Here is a 14,693-nt window from a genome sequence, read left to right as displayed (position 1 = left end):
ACAGCCATTTTTTACAAAATTTGCGAAGTTTGTTACAATGAGTGTAAAACTCGATTTACGAGAATTTTTAAGGTCGCTGATTACGATTCTGTCAGAATAACATGAAATTTAGCCAAGCGCATATTGGATCCGCCTTTTCTAAATTTTACATTTTCAACGTCAGAATCAGAACCAGCTACTCCGAAAACCTAGAGAAAGCTAAAAATAACAGTACAGTAGGATTCCGTTTTTGGCACGTTCCGTTTTTGGCATGCTCCCATTTTGGCACACTCCGATTGTGGCAACAAATGGGTTCCGTTTTTGGCAACATTCTTGCTGTACATAATAAGTCTTTGAAAAATGTGCAGTAGGTATTTTTTTCGTATTAATTGACATCCCATTTGACTTTATTTCCCAACATGGGAGTCATATTAATCCACAAAGGTGCAAATCAGCTTTTTTTTAAATTTTGTTTAAATTGTCTCGTAGATTCAATATATTACTGTGATACACAATTGAGATGTTTTTCGTAATGTTGTTTTGAAACAGCGATATACATTTAAGGGTTAACTATATTTTACACTATACGGGTCGTATTTAATGATTACAATAATTATAGAAATGCATTATTTATGTATAATGCAACTGATATCAGTGTAACTAGTGTTTAACGGAATCAATTTTTATAGTAAGACCCTGTACACTTTAAGAGTCAAGTACAGAGGAATGCGCTACACTACATAATAAGACAAGTTCTGGAGAAAATTTTCAATAGAACTTTAGTAATATTGCGAGCCTCTTTCTCTTTCGATTATTACGACGTCACTACAAAACTAAATTTTCAGTACATGTCGAAAGCCCGTATTTAGGAATACAATACTGATAGCTTCCAAATAGTTTGTTTTAACATTATCATGTTTTTTTGGAGATTTTTTCAAATGAATGGAATTAGGGTGGTCCTTGTGGTTAGAGTGTTCGAAGTATCGACTGTTTAGAGGTGTGAAGTTTACTTGCGCAATGCCCTACAATATAATAACACAAATAGATTGAAGCAAGTTTGATGAATAAACAAGGCTATCTATAATGGATAATTTGTTATAATTTTTTTAAAGATTTGGGGTAGTGTGGCTCTTGAAAAATTGTTCATTAATGTTCAGAAAGAAGATATAACAGCCCCAGTAGCGAAATCAACACTAACATGCAGTAAATTGTTTGAGTTTTGACGTCCAGTGGGCCGAAGAAAAGCGATTCGAATTAAATGATATGATACATCTCCGTAATGAGGGGCATTGTACTCGAGAAGTGTGCGAAGATTGTGAGAATTCTACTGGACGACGCACTAGTCGTACAAAACTTCAAAATTTTATTTTTGATTTTTCATTGTTTAACATTTTTCTATGTCTGTAAACAGGTTGAATAGAGTCTTCTCAAAATATTAAGTCTTGAGAACAAAAGATAGATTTTTTACAGACCTTCAAAGGTAAAATAGTTGATCAGTTCTGGAAAAAACTGTGTTCAAATCTATGTTATTCAAATAAATATATCGTTTTTGTTAAGATTCCGATTAGGGTCGAACTGATTTCATTAGTAAGGTTACTCGCTGGACTTATATTTGCCATTCAATTTAATCGATACAAGGCTTTCTTCTCAGTCACTCTTTCTGAAGAACAAATAATAAATCGCGCATTAAATTAAAATTATTTGTTCAAAGTGGCTGTACTTTTTTTCGAAACAGTTCGGAAAGATCGCTTGTAGTTCATGACTCTTGAAAATTAGTATAGTTTTGGAAACTAAATGTCTTTTTTGCCCCTTTCAGTTCCGAGGTATGAATAAAGGTGATTTTTCATGATATGTCTGAAGGAGACGAATGGTAATGTTTGATTACACAGGGTTCGCAATATAATTTATGAATGTCTCTTAGCATTATCAACAATTGAAAAAATGTGTATTCTGCTAAAAAATTACCAATCCAAATTTTTTTAATGAATTTTCAGATGTAGTGCACTTTATATTCGTAATTGTTTAATTTTCAAACTACGCTAGGTGCCAAAATTTTGAGGTAAAAAAAACCAAATATGATTTCAGCGAGATGAAATTACCCCAATGTGAAGTTTTCATCAAATTCGGACCCCTTTTGAGGTTTTGTCCGACTTTTGTATGGAAGGTGATCACTGCGACGACTGAATTTGATAAAAACATAGCTAAAATTGAATTTTCTTATTTTTCTTTCATCTTATTCCATTTCACACATGATTAAAAATCATTGAAACATTTTTGAAGTCGTATCCATATTTTGAAAATCCAAACTTTAAAAATAAGGTTCCATTTTTGGCACGGTTCCGGTTTTGGCTACTGAAAAAAATAAAATTGTTGCCAAAACGGAATCCTACTGTAATTACAATGAAAAGAAAAATTCGCATCGCAAAGGGTTAAACGATTCTATCAATTTTTATTGATCTCCATTTTTTTAACTAAGGGGCTTACAAAAGAGGTATTCTAAACATATTGAACTTGAGCAGCACTACATTTCTGATGTGATGAAACTGGATATAATATGGCTTCAGGCTTTTATTGAAATATGAATAAACATACCACTTCGCGAACAGAAAGCTTTGAAATCAATCAATACTGTTTGGCGAATCTCTTCAGATGATTTAGAATCAGGATGATTTTTTTTCAAGCCTCGCATTTTTTGCTGCAGGATAAGGAATAACGATTCTTTGGTTGGTCGAGTAGATGACGCCGTGACTCAGGCAGTGCTTCTGTGCGACTTGGAACTACACTCTCAGATCTATTCCATATTACATCGGGCGTTCCTCAAGGAAGTCGTCTGGGACCTCTTCTTTTTGTACTTTTCGTGAACGACCTCTGCAGGTAAATTGTCGTCATCTAAAATCATGTTTGCAGATGATTTGAAAATGTATCGTGTTATAACAACTATGGTGGACTGTTGCGCATTGCAAATGGACCTCGAAAGGGTTATGGATTGGTGTGACAGAAACGGCATGAGTGTGAACATTCAGAAATGCAGCATAATTACTTTCGCACGAGTTCGATCGCCCATCGTTTTCGAATACCTGATGTGCTCTGCTCCTGTACAACGAGTCACATCAGTCAAAGATCTAGGTATCACTCTCGACTGTAAACTACGGTTCACCGCACATGTTTCTTCTGTCATAGCTAAATCCTATGCTGTACTCGGACTCATCAAGCGCAACAGTCGTGATTTCAATGATGTTTACTGTCTTAAATCTCTATACATCGCACTGGTACTCAGTGTTCTGGAATACGGAGTTACCATTTAGGCCCCGTATCACATCGTCCACATTAATCGTCTCGAACGGGTACAAAAGAATTTCATCAGGTTTGCCCTTCGTCGGCTTCCCTGGCAAAATCGATTACTGCTACCTCTATACGAAGATCGCTGTGCTCTCATCAATCTCCCCACGCTGCGAAATAGGCGAATTTTTCTGCAACGACTCTTCATCTTCGACTTGCTCACTGATAACATAGATTCCCCTGCGCTGCTAGCAAAGCTTGATTTTAACGTTCTGGGAAGGTCTTTCCGGAGAAATGTTTTTTCCGGCGCTCAACACATCGCACGCTATACGACCAGAATAATCGCCTAGATGTTTGCTGCCAGCTTTTCAACAATGTTTATCATCTCTTTGATTTTAGTATAAGCAAAGAATCATTAAAATTACAAATAGTTAGTTTATAGTTAGATTATAGTTATAGTAGTCTCTGCGATGTAATATTTTTAGTCGAAGACAATATACAATACAATATGTAGATGACGCTGTGACTCATAGTTTATCTCTTCGTTTGACATTCATCTGGTTTAAACTGAAATCAGCAGCTGAAGAATATTCTACTTGTGATCGGAATAGGGTGTGGAGACTATTTTCGCCCTATTTCTATCATCGCCCTACCCATTTGACGCCGTTAGTTAGAGCAGCGTCTGCCATCTTTGTTCAACGCATTGGCCCATATGATAGTGCGAAAGTAGGAGCATTCGATTCGAGTTTTCGTGGCGCTCAAACAGAAGTATTTCCCCATTCTCAGGACATTTTTGGTATTAAATTTGTTCTTGGGAACGAAGCAAGAATACTGATGCCAATTTATGTGCATTTCATCGACTGTAGATTACGTAATTAATAGAATAGTGTGGCACCCTCCCTAATGGGGCGAAAACTAAGTCTTTACCCTATTTAGGTATTTAAGAATGCTCATCGAAATATTTTTTGAAACAAATAAAGATTGGACCACTCTTTTCCTCTAAAGTTTTCATGGCGCCAGTAGTACATATATTCAGTATGACTGTATGCGCCTATCCTCATCGCGGGGCTCCTAAAATCCCGGGGCCCCTGGTCTGGGCCCAGCGTGCGTGAAGACAGTACTGCGTACGACAGTACTGCGTACAGGGGCCCCGGGATTTTGGGAGCCCCGCACTGTGAATGGATATAAATCCATATTAACGACTGTATTCGAAAAAGGCGCTCTTGGTTAATTGTAACTCTTTAATGCGCAGTTAAAATTTGAATTTTAAGGTGTCTATAGTTCAAAGTTTATATTAGTCTTGTTTCATCAATACCCAGTGGCAGATCCAGAGGGACGGTCCGGGGGGTCCAGATCCTAAATAACTTATATCCAGCTGCTAGCGACTCACTGCACTAAGCACCAATAATACACTATGGAACCATGAATCGTGTTTTTAATACAGTGTGATATACTACGATATAGTGTGATATGTCACGCTACTCCGAGTAATAAATCCGGCTGAAACCAAAAAAATAACATATATTACAATAAGGCGAAGAGAAATTAGTAATATCTTGATAGAACTGCTGATATCGTGAACATGAGTCACATTATTCCATGCATAAATTCGATAGTAAGCTCGAGAATAACATAAAACGATAACGTTTGTCAGAAATTCCCATACAAACCTGGTGAATGAAATATCACGGTAACGTGAATTGAAATTACGAAAATCGTTATCAAGGTTCAGAAGTCTTCAACATAACTAAATAACGCTCCTCTGCCAATAAAAATCCGATACGAAACTCATGAATTAAATATCATGATAACTCTCTTCTTGGTAAGAGCTCGACTGATCTGTAATATATTCTTATTGGATTTCTACCATTCCTAGAAATGTGTCACATGAACAACTCATCCAATACCGTGAATAAGAGAGTAGATCTCGACGGGCTCAATACAGCCTATGCAGCAGTTCTTCACAATCTATTACCCACAAACCATAGCCAAAGACAATAATACGCAAACTACAAATAGCACCAAATTTTTTTACTAAAATAGATCTAAATACTGGTTGCAGTGGTTCGTCCTCAACAAAAAAAAACTTTCCAAAGTCATTTTATCCGCCAGATTGTTTCCAAACAAACCTCAGAAGAGATAAAATTTATTTTGTAAGCTTGTGATTTTTATACAAAAAATCAATTTTAAATCTACTATACCTATTTTAGGATGAAAGAATACTCGCTAAATTCCTATGACAAGCTAGTGTCAATAAAGTTTAAAAATTGTATACGAACTATATTATCATAAGTAACTCTTTGTGTTCGATATTTAAAGTTAAGTTAATGCATGTTACATTGTGACCTATAGCTTCCCCTGAAGATGGCGCTATACAGTGCCGAAACGTCGGATAAATAAAAACCAAGTTCAAAAACTACAAGCGACAGCCCTATGGGGTTGTACGAACTGTAGACGTAGGACTGCAAAAAAGAAATTAAAAAAATGAAATATTTCATTTCATTTCATTTGGATTAATAACCTTCCGGAAGTCGCGCTAGTGCACTGAGTGCACACTGCTCTGAAAATCTAACGAAGTCGTCTTAGCGCACCAGCGGCTGCTCGTTCTGTGGGTCATTTGCGCGACTTTCGTAGAGATAAATAATTAAAAATATTTCTTTCTACAGTTCACTTCACGTATAACCAATCAACATCGAATGGTACATATTGAACCAAACCATTTTGCTCATCAGGTCATTTTATTTATCGAATCCAATTAAAGTTATTTAAGAAGATCTTAAGAAAGCAGACAGAAAACTGCGATCGAAATTCGAACTAATATCTGGAACTGTTTTAAAACTTTGTGGGAGATTCTCAGCTTTGAAAAAAATGTTCCTAAAGTACACATATAAATGTGGCGAATGCAGTGGTCTTAATCATATAACGAAGCAAAACATGTAGAAGAATCGAAAGAAATTTTATATATGTACTTAGATGCGTTTTTTGCAACGGTTTTTTGAGTAACATAAATGGGCTTTGAAGTACCTATGTATTAGGAGAATCAAAGTGGCATAAGTTGAATAGAAATGAATCTCGTGGAATCAATAAATTGATGGAACGTATTATTTACCTTCGCTGCGCTTTCCATCAATTCGCGTGAATTGATTGCTAAGAAAGTTTTTGTCTCCTTAGCCTATGATGAAGATGACAATACAATGAAAAAAAAAACGTTTTCGCTTTGCGCAACGAAATTTCAGAGACTCAGATGTCTATCATACACGCATGTGGCCGCAACAACTTGGATATACCTACACATTCACCTCCAACAATAAACCCAAGCGAACGGTGTACAGTGCTCGAATCAAACAGCTATTTCAGTTCATCGTATCCGTACACGAGTGGAAGATACGCATCAAGCAAAATGAGCCAACGCTAGTGATGATATGAACTAGTGCTTTCGAGATTGTACATGAAATGGGTGCTTGAAACGAGCACGACACAAGATAAAGCATGGTGTTCGATCGGACAAGCTCAGCCGCCTGTTGAACTGTACTGTGTAGCGTGTCTCCACAGCCAGTGTAACGGACTTATCAGTCTGCTACACTGGCTGTGAAAGCATGCAGCGCAGTGCTCTGCTCTGCCTGCCGTTCAACAGGCAACTGAGCTTGTTCGACCAAACCTGTTCTTTAAATTGTCGATGATGACGTCATTTATAAAAGCATTGCGCGTTAGGTACATAAATCTGTCGTGCCAAACTAAGGAAGGGCGGCCTCCTGTGTGTAAATGCGTGTTATTTTGGCTATGTTATACATAATTTAAATTTTTGATGCCATGATATTAAAAATCTTTGGGTTTATCTATAAGAATCTATTCTTAGAAGTATTTCTGAGCGATATGTGCAAAAAAATTTAAAATTTACTGTGAGATGGCTGAATTATAAGCATTTAAAATTGGACTACTTTTCGTTACATACCATTTTTGTTGAATTTGCAAAGTGCACCCCCATATCGAAAACAAAGACGTAGTCTTACGTCAAAAGATCATGATAACGTGATGAGAAACTACGAAAATCGCGACTAAGTTCCTAAAATCATGAACATCGTTTAACCGTTATGTATGCAACGCGGTACCCGGGTACCTTTTTAAGTTTCAATTAATTAAATTCCAATGTTTTATCCATAGCTGGAAATTTAAACTTTGTGACATCTTAGAACTTCACTAAGTCAAGCTTTTGGGTTAATAATATTGCTGATATAGTAAGGGGGAGTTAGGAGGGACTCCTGAACTTTTTTACTACGTAACAGGCCGACGTGGGTACCCGGGTACCCACAAAACTGAAATACCAATCACTAAGGTAATATCCAACCGATTTCGATACTTTTGCGTGTTTTGGATTCAGGAACTCATCCGCTTTTGGATTTGGTAAAAATTAATCGGGTTACTTCATTCGGTTTCCGGGAATCCGGATGTCCGGAAGCAGGTTCCAGTACTGGGATACTATTTGTGAACTTCAATGGAATACTAGCAATATGGGTATCAAAATTCTTGGAATTGCATCAGTATAATGCATCTCGTGGTTTTGGAACCATTTGGTGATTTGACCACGGAACGAACATTCCGGAGCAGGTTCCCGTGGGTCCGTGAGTGGCCATTCCATTCCAATTCCATTTTTTAAATTGCCATAGGGTCCCGTTACAATAAATACCAGACTTCCGAGACAATTTGAAGAGTTTTGATGCTCATATTGCTAGAACATTATTAAAATTTACAAATCATACCCTAGTACTGGAACATTACCCCGGAAAATCCGGATCACCAAGCACCAGATCCATTCATCTGGTTCAATTTTATAAATCAAAATGTGGACGAGTTCCTGAATCCAAAAAATTTAAAAGTGTTCAAATTGGATAAAGAAAACCATAGTTATGAGCATTTCAATTTGTGGGTACCCGGGTACCCACGTTGGCCTGTTAGAGGTTTTTTTTTGTTGGACACATAACGTAAGGGGAGGGTTTTAGGAATTCATGAGGGTTTTAAATTACTTCTAAAAATTTAGTAACTTCCTGTTCAGGAATGAAATTATATAGAAGCAAGTCGTTGAAAATACCAAGGAAGAAACCTCGCGAATGTGGCTGGAAAGGAATGTAAGTTATGTTAGTCACAGAAAAAAATATTTTGTAATTTTAAATTTAATTTCATGCACATATTTGGAGCATGAATATACATGTAAAATTAAGTTCCACCACAAATGCACTCGACTTGTCGTGCTTTCTTCAACGCATTTTATTCTAATTTTACACGTTCATTAAAAATTACGGTTCCATTAAACGGAAAACCAATGCACTTTAATGTATTTTTAATCCAATATTGCTGTAAAATGAATGACATGTAATATCACACGAATGAAAGTGTAAAATTGTATGCTGTTTGATGCGCCAATTGAGTGCATTGACTTTAACTTAATTTTCAATCAAATTTTTGATTCAAGCTTCGTTAGTTTACATTTGTATTGATTTACATGTCGTTTAAATTTCATTATTTTTTGGTGTGGTCGGCATCTCTGTGCCGGTTCACGTTTCGGCATGTTTCGATGGTAGCACTAGTTGTAAGTAGATCAGCTACACAGCAAAGGTCAGTCAACGAGCTAGCAACAGGATCTAAGGAAAAAAGCATAATGTCAGAGAATATCGAGATATCGTTATCTGCAGAAATTTTACAACAGATGATCTCTCCGTCGGAGTGACTGACAGCTAAATGGCTCGCGAAAATCGTCATCGGTACCGGGAGAAATACCGTCGCCGAGAAATTCGCACCAGCTGGCTGGCAAATAAATAGGAACGAGTAGCGCCAAGAAAGATAAGAAACCCTGCGGGGGTGGACGTAGCGTAGTTGGTAAATCGATTGCCTTGTACGCAGCGCACCTGGGTTCGAGCCCCGACCCCGCACGTGGGGTTAGAAATTTTCCATAAGAGATTTTTCTAACCCAAAGAGGCGAATGACCTTAAGGTTAAAACCTATAGAACCGAAATAAAAAAAAAGATGGGTGGGTAATGTCTTGGACATAACCGGAGTGTCGTGACTACTCGTTTGACTTGTAATTCAAATCGAATGATAATCAATGAAATATGTAGGAATGCTTGAAGTTATTCTTTATAATAATTATGGTGGTTTGAAAAGAACCTTTGTTGTTGGCGTCTGCGTTGATAGGGGATGCGCTGGATTCTAAGCTCGTTGAGACATTCATTCATGAAATGAACAATTTTCTTGCTTTGAAATATCAATGTTAAAATCTCTCGAAACAACCATCGGAATCTTTTCCGTACAGAAATGAACACGCTTAGCGAAAAACTAGGGGCGGGTAATGTCCGGGACATAACCGCGATGATCATATTCTTAAAATTCTGCTTATATCTCTTTCGAATGGCTAAATTTTACGCATTAAGTTCGATTCACCGGGCTCAGCGAAATTTTCCTGGGGATCCCGTTCGTTAATCTATTCAGTAAAACAATTTTATTACCGAATTCTCCGCATTGAATACAGGCCAATAACCATCTGTCAATACTCAATAAGAGTTAGTAGTTTGCGGTAAATTTATGTCGATAAAAGTTAAGGAATGCACGTTTTAGTCAAGATCTTTTAAGGTTGTACAGAAAACTTTCACACAAAATAATTGTCCTACGTCAATACCCCGGTCATGTTCCGGGCATTACATACCCCAAATTTTTCTCATTTCTTTCAAAATTTCAATTTTAAACGCAAATATCATTTCATATAATGATTTCAACAAGCAGATAATGTACTTGTATGACAGGTGGTAGTGTTTTGAAGCGGTTTTAGTGGTGGTAACAACGTAAAATCGTGTATTGGACATATTACCATGATTCTCCTTAACCCCGCAAAACCACGGGGTTGGCAGCAGAGAGTTAAGTTGTTTGGAAGAGATGACAGTTATTATATGATAACTGGAAATATAAAATTGTTCTATAAATTGCAAAGTTATTGACGTGTTGACATGAAAATCTGTCATTTCATTCATATAGGAACAATCATTGAAATTATGTCAATTTATGCTTTGCAAGATATGAAATAACTTCGAAATGTTGTCACGACACCCCTGTTATGTCATATACATTACCAACCCATATTTTCCATTTTACATTCGTCCTAATAAGGACAGTTTGTAGATAACTATGTTGATACAACACGAGAATCTTTTGAAACAATTCAAACCTTGTCGACGATTTGTTTGTACTGCGTACATACATATAAACATTCCCCTTTCGCAGCTCACACCGAATGAGTACGCTTTCTATCAAGACGTTCCTATTTATTAACTTTTCGTTGCAGATGGAAGGCCATCCTTTTGTGCGATAAATGTGTTGGTGTAGCTTTCGCTTAGTGGTAGAGTTGCCACATTCACTGATTTTCTTGGAAGGAATTGCAAAAATCTTCGGGTTTGTAGATTAATTTGAAAAATATTTTCTTATATAATTATTTTTAATTATACAAATTAATAAAAGGAACTTCCTAATTAAATTCTTTTTCCATTATATATTCATCCTAAGGACGGTTTGTATATAACTAAGACACAAATCCATCTACAATTTACAGCGCTAACGGAAAATAAGCACCACCAATTATTTACCAGTATTTTGTTAGTCCTGAAAAGGACTGTTGGCAACATTAGAGACGCGTGAATTTACTTATCTTCTTCGGGCAGCTTCTTGGCAGGTTTGGCGGCCTTCTTTGGCCTTGGGGTCTTCAGCTTGTTCGATGCAGCCTTTGATGTTTTGGTGGCATTTTTAGTGGCAGTTGCTACCGCCTTTTCAGTGACTGCGTTTCTTAGCCTTTGGCTTTTTGGCCTTCTCACCGCCACCACCTCCACCACCGTTTTTCTTCTCTCCGGTGGTAGCCGATTTGATTGGTCGTCCGATGCAGCTTCTCACGACCACGCACGTCTGTTATACACTGCGTCTTACACACGTCTGGCTTTGAGAAAAGCTGCGACACCCCTATTTATAGGTTTTATCATTAATGTTGATTCTCATTTAAAGCAGTTTTTGAACTATTTAAACAAATTTTATATAGCAAACAACGTATCGTAGAACTTTGTCACGGGTTTCATAATTTCTGTTCATGTTGTGATAATTTAGTCGCGTGTAGGGTTTCATGCTTATTTATGTTCATGATTTCAGGATCTTAGTGACGATTTTTGATATTTTTGTCACGAGTTGTGTGATTTATGTTTGATTTCAGGACCTTTGTCACGATTTTTGTAATTTCTGTTCATCTTATCGTGATATTTTATTCTAGAGCTTGCTTTCGAATTTAACATGTGGAGTAATGTGACATGATATCAGCAGTTTCATCGTGGTATTCGTAATTTCTCGTCGGTTTATCGCGATCTGTTATTTTTTGGCTACTATCTGTTTTTTACTCAGAGTAACGTTACAAGGTGAACTGGATCATAAAAGTGTGACTGGTTCGCGGTATCTTGTTCTGTAAACTATATCACGAACACGATTTTTGGTGCTCAGCGCAGTTTTGGTTTTTTATCCAGATATCACACTAAACCGTATCAAATGAATAGTGATGTTCGAGGTCCTAATAGTTTTTTTGTATCTACAGCTCGTAGCTATTCTTGGTCTCTAGCAGCTAAGGGATTCCATGAGAAACCCGCCGACCGCAAAATATGACCATCGTCGATTCGAACGAAACTTTGCAGGTGTGTTCGCTGTATGAATCTCCATGATATTCTTTGGCAATTGGACTATTTTGATACAAGAGTAATTTTTCAAAAGGGCGTAAACGTGTATGAATTTCAATTTTTTTTTGTTCGATTACTGTATTTTATACAGCAAAACTATCTGAGAATAAGTTACAGGGAATGAATACTTCTGTCCGAAAAAATATACACTGAAAAAAATGTTGTGTCATTTTTCAAACAAACAAAAATTTATAATAAAAATTTAAATTGCGAAAAAACCCATTTTTTAAATTTTTCATATTTTGTTACCAAAAACCTAAAGAGAAAAGAAACATTTTGATTGTGATTGCATGATGGAGAAAAAATCGGTAAAAAAGTTTTTCTAACAACTTCGTACATGTTTTTAAATTTCATACTAATTGACATACAAAATTGTAATTTTATTACAAAATATAATTCTAAGCACCATTTAAAATCAAAATGCATTTAACAAAAATCTTCCAAAATGCGATAGTTTTCGAGATATTTGAAATTTGGCTGATTCAAAAACAATTAATTCGTTTAATTATGCTCTTTTTAAAAGTTATTCGCGTTACCCCATCAAAAAATGTCAAAAATTTAATGTTCATCGTTTTAAAGACGTAAAAGCAACCTTTTTAGTGTATTTGGATCATGGAGAAGCTTTCAATAAAAAAGTTTTCCTAACAACAACTTTTGACATTTTTTTATAATTCTTACTATTTGCAGTCAAAAATACAATTTTCTTTTTGAATATGATTCTAAACGCCATTTTAAATCGAAATGCTCTTAACAAAAAATTTCTAAAATGTAGTAGTTCTCGAGATATTTTAACTTTAGTTTTAACAACACAATTATTTTGTTTTATTTCGACCTTTTCATAAATTAGTCGCGTTTCTCAATCAACAATAATAGATTTTTCAAAAGGCCCGTAAACTTTCGTGCAACTTTCTCTTTGACATCAAGGCGATATTGTAAACCATTTGAAAGTTACATGAAAGCAACCAAAATATATTTCAACCATAGGGTCTGTTGATTAAACTATATAGCTGAATCATATGTCGGTTGTTTTCATGAAACTTTAAAATGTTTCACAATATCGCCTTGATGTCATAAATTAGTTCTCGAGGATTGAATGGATTCATGAAAAAATTCCGAGTTACGTGAAATAGATCACGAGAAAATATCCACAATGTTTTGATCTTGCGAACAATCTACGAATAACATCATGATTCAACTGAGATTAATGATCATAAAGTTGCGAATACGAATCATGTACAGAAAATCGATTTTGTAATGAAAAGGAAACCGTAACTGAATTTCACAAAACAAAAACAAATAGAAAATTTTCAAAGTTTAAACTTTCTTTTGTAAGAAGCGTAAAAAAATTCAAAACCTCCCCCATGAGCATTTTCTCCGCACGGGCCTTTCTATTGGTTATACAAACCATTGTATCTCCAAATTATGAACAAGAGTCATAAAAAAAATCTAAACATGTCAAGAGAACAATCTCAGTAACTCAACCAAACGTTCAAATATATTGCCATAAATATTTTTGGAGCAAACTCGTTTAACGAAAACGCTAAATGTTTCATGAATGCGGTTTATTATTCATAATTTAAGGAACTTGGCCACGATTTTCGTAAATCGTTCAGTTCACGAAATCGTGAAACATTTTTAATATATTTATGGTCGAATTATTGGTAATTGGTTGAGCGAATGCAAATTTCCTATATGAAGAATTCTGAGATTAACTACTGGTGGGAGCCTTTTTAGAGAAAGGTTCTTTCAAATTTAGTCAAAAATACATAGAAGTTTTGGGATAACGAAATGACATAGGAAACTTCAGTTTTTATGATGCAATATGTTTATTATTTCTAAATAAGGTAATATTTTTATCATGCTACAACTCGCATCGTCTCCGAACTTCAAGACGAAATATTCCACATACGAACAGAGCCGTTGACACGTATTGAAAACTGTTTGGTTCTGTGAAGCACATACATGTACAGTTACCGAAATTCGTCATTCCACCGTTTATTACCTTTGTGTTTAAAACCACAATACGCAATTGCATGGTCTATTTCTAAAATAACAATAAAATCGGATTTTGGGTGTAGTTGGAACTATTATTGCGATCTGTTTTTTGACCTGTTTTAGATTTGCTATCCACTTCAAGCTCGATTTTTTAGTAACTATTTTTAGAGCGGAAAACTTAATTTTGTTTCGTGCCTTTGTTCGAGTTATAGATTGATCTTGGACCTGGTGGACTAAACATTATCCACGTACTGACTGATTTTACCGGGTTTATTTTCATTGACCGCACTTCCGTAGAAAGCAAACATTCAGACAAACCAGGATGTACAATAATGTCAAAGTAATAATACTTTGAGTATTTGAATACGATAAGTAACTAACTTCGGATCTGCTCTCTAAAATCACTAATGACTTGATATATTCAACAAATTAGAATCAATATTTGTGTTGACCATTTAAATTAATGATCCCACGTCAGTTACAGCGGAACTCATTCGGTACAGTTTCCATTGAAAACACTCACACACAGAAACTGCGCAAAACGCAAAACACCGGCTCTGTAATCCCTCGCGCCAATTGTCTTTGGCCACCATGCTTCTTCTGTTCCAACCACTGCCCGTCCAATTCGGGATAGGTATGCAACAGCTCAGCCAGTTTGAGCTGTGAAACATGCAAAATCCCACAAAATCACAC

General features: G+C 36.0%; 1 protein-coding gene across 1 annotated transcript in view; it reads right to left on the bottom strand.

Moving 5' to 3' along the window:
* The window catches only part of LOC131689725 (protein O-mannosyl-transferase TMTC1-like), a 739,528-nt gene that overhangs the window by 350,507 nt on the left and 374,328 nt on the right, over nt 1-14,693 (bottom strand). The gene's annotated exons all lie outside the window — the stretch shown is intronic.

Source organism: Topomyia yanbarensis, chromosome 3, assembly GCF_030247195.1.
Source record: "Topomyia yanbarensis strain Yona2022 chromosome 3, ASM3024719v1, whole genome shotgun sequence".
Taxonomy (NCBI): Eukaryota; Metazoa; Arthropoda; class Insecta; order Diptera; family Culicidae; genus Topomyia; species Topomyia yanbarensis.
Note: the sequence above shows the minus strand (reverse complement) of the source record. Positions and strands in the feature narration are given on the sequence as shown.